Source organism: Mastomys coucha, unplaced genomic scaffold (assembly GCF_008632895.1).
Source record: "Mastomys coucha isolate ucsf_1 unplaced genomic scaffold, UCSF_Mcou_1 pScaffold4, whole genome shotgun sequence".
Lineage (NCBI taxonomy): Eukaryota > Metazoa > Chordata > Mammalia > Rodentia > Muridae > Mastomys > Mastomys coucha.
The window spans coordinates 622,451-629,678 of record NW_022196910.1 but is presented as its reverse complement, the minus strand read 5'-3'; positions in this window follow the sequence as shown (position 1 = coordinate 629,678).

Sequence of the window (7,228 nt, the reverse complement as noted above, 5' to 3'; positions counted from 1 at the left end):
GGTGGAGAGCAGGGGTTGTCACAGAAGCCTTCCATGTTCGTTCCCCTCAACTGTGCGCCGGCACTACAAAAGTAGCCCTTTCCTGTAGGGAGTATAGAGCACGTACTTCTACATGGTCTCCAGCATCAGACATCCGTGTGGCCCTCAGTGGCCTAGTAGAGTGGCCCAGATGGTTACAGATGACACCTGGTAGCTTACTTAGCCTGGGAAGCCAAGAGAGGTAGGTCTCTGAGTTTAAGGATAGCCTAAGCTAGTGAGTTCCAGGACAGTCAAGTTTTCATAGTGAGACCCTGTCTGGAAAAAAAGAAAGAGAGAGAGAGAGAGAAAGAGAAAGAATAAATCAATAAATAGATAAATAGATAAAATAACCCAGAAAGCTGAGCCCTATGGTCCAGGCCTATCATCCCAGCAACTGGGAACCCAAGACAAGAGGATTACAAGTTTGAGCAGAGCAGGAGAAATTAGAAGTTACCCTGTGGTGTTAATGAGCCTGCGTCTCAAAATCAAGAGCACTGGGGGTTATCACCACCACCAGAGGGAAACTGAGGCCTAAGCAGAGGCAGTGGCCTGAGAGTACACCCCCATTAGAGACAAAGTCCGGCTGCTACACCCTGCAGCCTGACTAGCCGCTCCCTTCTTTCTCAGCCTTGGCCTGTGCACCCCAGGGATGGAAGGTTTATGGGTCCATCTTGGGCTGGGGACAAGGCCACTCCCTATCTCAGAGCCTGGACAAAGGTACAGATACCACAGAAGCCTTGGGAAGCTCTCAAGAATGCACTGGGTGGGGGAACTCAAGTCCTTCACACAGCCTGGAAAGGACCGCCTCCCCCAATCTGGGCCCAGCCCTGAGGTGCTGTCCTCGACCTCAGCCACCTGTGACATGCAGAGCTATCACCTAGGAGCCCCGGAGGGCAGGCTTTCCTGGTCCTGCCTGAATTAAAACATCTTTAGTTCTCTCTCTCTCTTTTTTTTTTTAAAAAATCTTAAGACAAGATCTCCAGGCTGGTCTGGAACTCACAGTGATTCTTCTCCCTCTGCCTCCTGAGTGTTGAGATGACCACCCTGAGCCACAAGTCTGGCTTTCAGAACTTTAACTGAGAGTCACCTCCCCAGGCTACGCCTCTCTGGTCTTTGTGCAAGTGTGCACCAATAGCCAGGCAGTGGTGGCGCACGCCTTTAATCCCAGCGCTTGGGAGGCAGAGGCAGGCGGATTTCTGAGTTCGAGGCCAGCCTGGGCTACAGAGTGAGTTCCAGGACAGCCAGGGCTATACAGAGAAACCCTGTCTCTAAGAAAAAAAGTGTGCACTGCCCCCTGCCCCCAGGGGCACGAAGGATGATTACGGTGCCAGTCAGGAGTTCCATTAGCAAGAGACTCACACCAGCCTGATGCCACCCCCACCACAGGAAGGTGGGGGAGGGGAGAGGGGATAGGTGGGGGTCGGGTGGTGGATGGCTGTGGAGGTTCCGGGGTCCATCCCAGTGCACATAAACCAGGTACACTGGCCACTGGTCGTCAGGCAGGTCAGTGTCATCCTCAGCTACATCCTCAGGCTAAGTTTGGGGTTAGCCTGAGCTACATGAGCTAGCCTGAGTTAACATGAACTACGTGGGACCCTGTCTCAGGAACTCTGATAATCAATAGTGGTGGAAACAAAACTCCTCTGTGATAGGTTACAACCTCGTTCATAAACCCCAAGTGGGAACGGCCAGTGTTTGTGGTGATGGATGAGGAGGTGGTACAATCCCTCGCCCACTGGAGTGAACCGGAGTGAGGCTTTGACACCCATGGCCCGGAGGGACCTTGGAAGACACAATGGAAGTGGGTGAAGATGGAATGTTCTATATCAGATAGCTGAACAATCTGAAGTACCTGAGGGTACCGGCATCACACCAGTCTGCAATGTGAGTTTCACAACATTTGAATTCTTTTTTTTTTTAAAGATTTATTTTATTTATTTATTTATTTATTTATTTACTATATCTAAGTACACTGTAGCTGTCTTCAGACACTCCAGAAGAGGGTATCAGATCACCTTACGGATGGTTGTGAGCCACCATGTGGTTGCTGGGATTTTAACTCAGGGCCTCTGGAAGAGCAGCCGGTGCTCTTAACTGCTGAGCCATCTCTCCAGCCCCACAACATTTGAATTCTACTTCAAAAAATATACCAGTAAATCAGGTGGTCCCAGGTATGTGGAAGGCTAAGGCAGGAGAGTGGCAGCGAGTTTGAGGAAGTAAATGAGGGCCTCTCTGGTAGATTGTCTACGAGATTGTCCCAGCTCACAGCCTGGGCAAAGGCCCTGGGGCAGGACATGCCTGTGCTGAGCAGCATGAGGGTTCCTGTGGCTGCACAGGGGAGGAGGGAGAGAGGCAGGGAGAAGTGAGGCAGGGAGGAGGGCCGCAGGGACTGGGCTTTGACTCTGACAGAAGTGGTCTAGGAGGATGCTGACTCCTATGGTGTCCTCTGGTGGCCGCTGTGGAAAAGACAGCCATGGCAGCGCGGCCAGTCTGATGAAGCTGATCGCCCAGTTCCTGGTTCAAATCTCAGCTTTCTCTTTTTGTTCTCCCAACTCCATGCTCTTAGAATATCCACTCGAATCGAGAGGCCAACCTCAGCGTCTCCATTTCCTGCGTTCCTCCCCAGGCCCAGCTGCAGCAGCTCTGTCTTTCCTGCTTGCAGACAGAAGGGGAGAATGAGGGGGTGAGGATTTTGTTTTGTTTTGCTTTGTTTTTTTGAGGCAGGGTCTCACTATGTATCCCTGGGCTTGTTGCTATTGTAGACCAAGGGTGGCCTTGAACTCACGGAGCTCTGCCTCCTTCTGCCTCCTGAACACTGGTATTGGCATTGCTCACTTCCTCTGTTTCTCACACTCACTGCAGCCCTCCCACCACAGCAGCAGCAGCAGCCACATCCACCCTCCAAGAACGGTTTATCCTTTTTTCTCCCAGCCTCCTTTGAGACGGTACCTAACCTGGCTTTCTACAGGACAAGGACCGGAGACCCACACCCTGCATGTCCCCAGCTTCCGGCTTTGGGCCAGGTAACTGGAGGCCGGCCAGTCAGTGACCCATCCAGCTCCTTCACCGGGTTGCCTCCTTAGACAGACTGTCTTAACAGCAGTAGTGAACTCGTATACTTGCTTCAAAAACCTGAGCTCGGGCTAGAGAGATGGCTCAGTGGTTAAGAGTACTGACTGCTCTTCCAAAGGTCCTGAGTTCAACTCCCAGCAACCACATGGTGGCTCACAACCATCCATAAAGAGATCTGATGCCCTCTTCTGGTGTGTCTGGAAACAGCTACAGTGTACTCATATAAATAAACTAAATCTTTAAAAAAAAAAAAAAAACCTGAGCTCAAATGCTCTTTTCTCTAGGTAGCTGTCTTTAGTGTTATTCCGTGAGATAGTTAATCTACCTCCCCAATCTAGGTCCAATCTTTCCTTCCACTCCAGCCCAGGATCACCAGGCTTCCAGTAAGAACATGACCTGCCTCACACAGCTTGACTTGTACCTGCCACTGTAGTGCTTGGAATAAATTCAAGGTCTAGAATCCCCCAGTGGCGGTCTGGGGGCGTGGTCAGGGTGGAGTCTCACCTAGAATCCCCCAGTGGAGGAGGTCTGGGGGCGTGGTCAGGGTGGAGTCTCACCTAGAATCCCCCAGTGAGGGCCTGGGGGCGTGGTCAGGGTGGAGCCTCACCTAGAATCCCCCAGTGAGGGTCTAGGGGCGTGGTCAGGGTGGAGCCCCACCTAGAATCCCCCTGTGAGGGTCTAGGGGCGTGGTCAGGGTGGAACCCCACCTAGAATCCCCCAGTGAGGGTCTGGGGGCGTGGTAGGGAGAGGATCGGTTCAACCCCCAGGGAAGACACCACAATGCAGTCGTCAGACTGGGAGAGCTCCTGGCATGAAATGGGTGGAAGCCTGAACTTACTTAGCTCAGCACCCCGCAGAACCCAAGATATACCACTAGTCTGCATCACTCTGGAGAACCCCCTGGACCAGGCCTTCTAGGCCATGCAGCGTCAGTCTGAAGCACCCTGAGGGAGCCCGAGCTCTCCAGGCCTGGAAATGACATCAGCACCCGCCAGGCCTCCCACAGGTGGGGGCGGGGGGAGGGGCGACAGTCAACTCTGGGAAGCTGCCGCCCCCATGTGGCCCGCACTAGAAACTTCGCCTTCTGCGACTATCCGGCATTTTATCAATTTTGATGTTAAAAAATTGGGTGCGGCCCTGGCCACGGGGCGCTATGGATCCTGGAGCAGGGATATCACCTGTGTCCCAGGGGAGGGGTCACTCCCGGACCAGCTCGGTCTCTGTGTGGATCCTGGGTGCTGAGCTCTAGGGATGGCCATCTGTGGCTCCCCGCCTGGCTCGGTTTTAGGAATTAACTTATGTGGAGAACTGGCTGGTTCCAGATTCTTTGCAAGCTAAAAACTTAAGTTTCTGAGTCTTTAACTTAGACCTAACATCCATTTCATAGAAAAAGAGACAAAGGGACAGAGAGGACGGAGCTGTGTACTTTCAAGATTAATTCAAAAGGAGAAGTGAGGCAGTGTGGGTAGACACACAAGAAGGATTATGGGAAGCAAGTGACATGGCCATCGCAGGTGAGCAGTCCCTCTCAGAGGCCATTGGCTCCCAGAACACCCGGACAACAATACATGGCTCACTTCAGTTCTCAAGACTCCAGAGCCGTAAGCTGGGGAAATGTGTGCTGGACAAACCTGAGGACCATAGTTCAAATCCCTACCTTTCCAGTGTACACCCTTAAGTCTAAAGGCACACAGTATGGCCATCAGACATTCCCAGCAGGACGTGAACAGATCAGTGCCAGCACTTGGAGACACCAGTTCGCCTAGTGATTGGTTCTCCCAGGCCGGGATCCAGTTTGAATCTCACTCTTCCCAGGAAGCTGTGTGTCTTTAGAGTGCTGTGTTGACCTTTCTGAGCCCCTCAGACCTCCTTTTGGCAGCCGAAGCTGCTTACTGAGAGAGTTCTCAACTTTAAATCATAGAACTCATCACGCTCAGCCTGCTGTGGCAAAGTGCAGTCTGGATTCACACAGGATGGGTGACGCTGGATGTGTGAGGTTGATGGGGGTGTGTGGTGGGTCTGGGGTAGCCCCCTCTCTGTCCTCACTGGCAGTCAGTTCAAACTCTCCCTTCCCTGTTCCAAATGCCTATGTTTTGAATGCAGAGTATGATCGCACAGGCCCTTAATCCCAGCACTCTGCGGGGGGTGGGGGGAAGGGCCGAGGACGGAGGAATCTCTGTAAATTCGAGGTCAGCCTGGTCTACAGATTAAGCTCAAGGAGCCAGGGCTACACAGAGATAGAGATACCTTGTCTCAAAAAACAAACCAAGGAGGCTGGTGAAATGGCTCAGTGGGTAAGAGCACTGACTGCTCTTTGGAACACCTTCGGAAGGTCCTGAGTTCAAATCCCAGCAGCCACATGGTGGCTCACAACCACCCGTAATGAGATCTGACGCCCTCTACTGGTGTGTCTGAAGACAGCTATGGTGTTCTTATGTATGATAATAAATAAATCTTTGAAAGCAAACAAACAAACCAAGCCAGGCAGTGGTGGCACACACCTTTAATCCCAGCACTTGGGAGGCAGAGGCCAGCCTAGTCTACAGAGTGAGTTCCAGGACAGCCAGCGCTATACAGAGAAACCCTGTCTTGAAAAACCAAAACAGCAACAACAACAACCACAAAATGATGCACTCTGGCCTCTCTCCTTACTAAGATGTTTTGGTTTTTGTTTGCTCAAGGTTTTAAATTCTTTTATGTTAAAGATTTATTTATTTTTATTTTTTTATTATTATTATTATTATTATTATTATTATTATTATTATTATTATTATTATTATTATGTTTGTTTTTCGAGACAAGCTTTCTCTGTATAGCTCTGGCTGACCTGGAACTTACTCTATAGACCAGGCTGGCCTCGAACTCAGAAATCCGCCTGCCTCTGCCTCCCAAGTGCTGGGATTAAAGGCGTGCACCACCACCGCCCGGCTATTTATTTTGATTTTATTTGTGTTTATCTGCCTGCATGTTTGTACATACTGTGTGTGCAGTACCCACAGTGGCCAGAAGGGGTCCGCTGGAGCTGGTGTTACAGATGGTCCATCTGTAACCCCATGTGAGTGCTGTGCACTGAGCCTTGTCCTCTGTGGGAGCATCCGGTGTGGGAGCATCCGGTGCTGTAACCACTGGGCCATCCCTCCAACTCCCTCCCTTTTTAAGCAGGGCCTAGAGTACAGCAGTGAGGCTCCAGGGCTCCCCAGGGATCCCCCTGCATTCCCTCCAGCCACCTGAAACAGCATCTGTGCCACAAGCCCAGCCGCACGTCTCTCTGAACCTGGGTCCTCATGAGCCTGTGATAAGTCCTCTACCCACTCAGTAAACTTTCCAGCCACAAGGTTTTTGTTTTTTTGAAACAGGTCTTGTGCTGTCCAGGCTGCCTCCAAGCTAATGAAGTCGCAGAGGATGTCCCTGAGTTCCTGATTCTCCTGCCTCTGCCTCCCGTAGGCCACAAACAGAGACCTGGAGATGGACATCACCTCCCTCTAGGCGTTGGCTGCTGAGCACCTCAGGGACCAGTGAAAACCATCTGGGAGCCTAGGCCTTCTGCTCCCCAAATAACCCTAAGTGTCTCCAGAGACTCACTCAACCTCAGAATTACACCAACCGTCCCCTGAGAGGCTGGGCAAGACCTTAAAAGCCCTTAAATACCTCAGGTGACTCCCTGATCAGAGGTGCCAGCTCCCCTGAGTGGGTCTGGTAGCCCTGTGCAGAGAGAAGTCCAGAAATCTCAAAGCACAAGATGCTGTCCCTGGGGACACTGGTGGGCAGGGGGCAGGAGGGGATTCCAGTCCTCTCAGCCATGCAACAGGTGCCTGTCAGCCTCTGCTGCCCCATATACCCAGGAGGGTACTGGACTCCACTCCCAGTACTGCATAAACCAGGTGTGGAGACAAGGGCCTCAGATGTTCAAGGTCAGCCTCAGCTACAAAAGGAGTTGGGGGCCAGCCTGGGCTACATGAACCCTGTCTGAAAAAGAAAAAAAAAAAAAAAAAAAAAAAAGCTGGCCAGTGGTGGTGCATGCCTTCAATCCCAGCACTTGGGAAGTAGATGCCGGCAGATTTTTGAGTTCGAGGCCAGCCTGGTCTGCAGAGTGAGTTCCAGGACAGCCGGGGCTACACAGAGAAACCCTGTCTCGAAA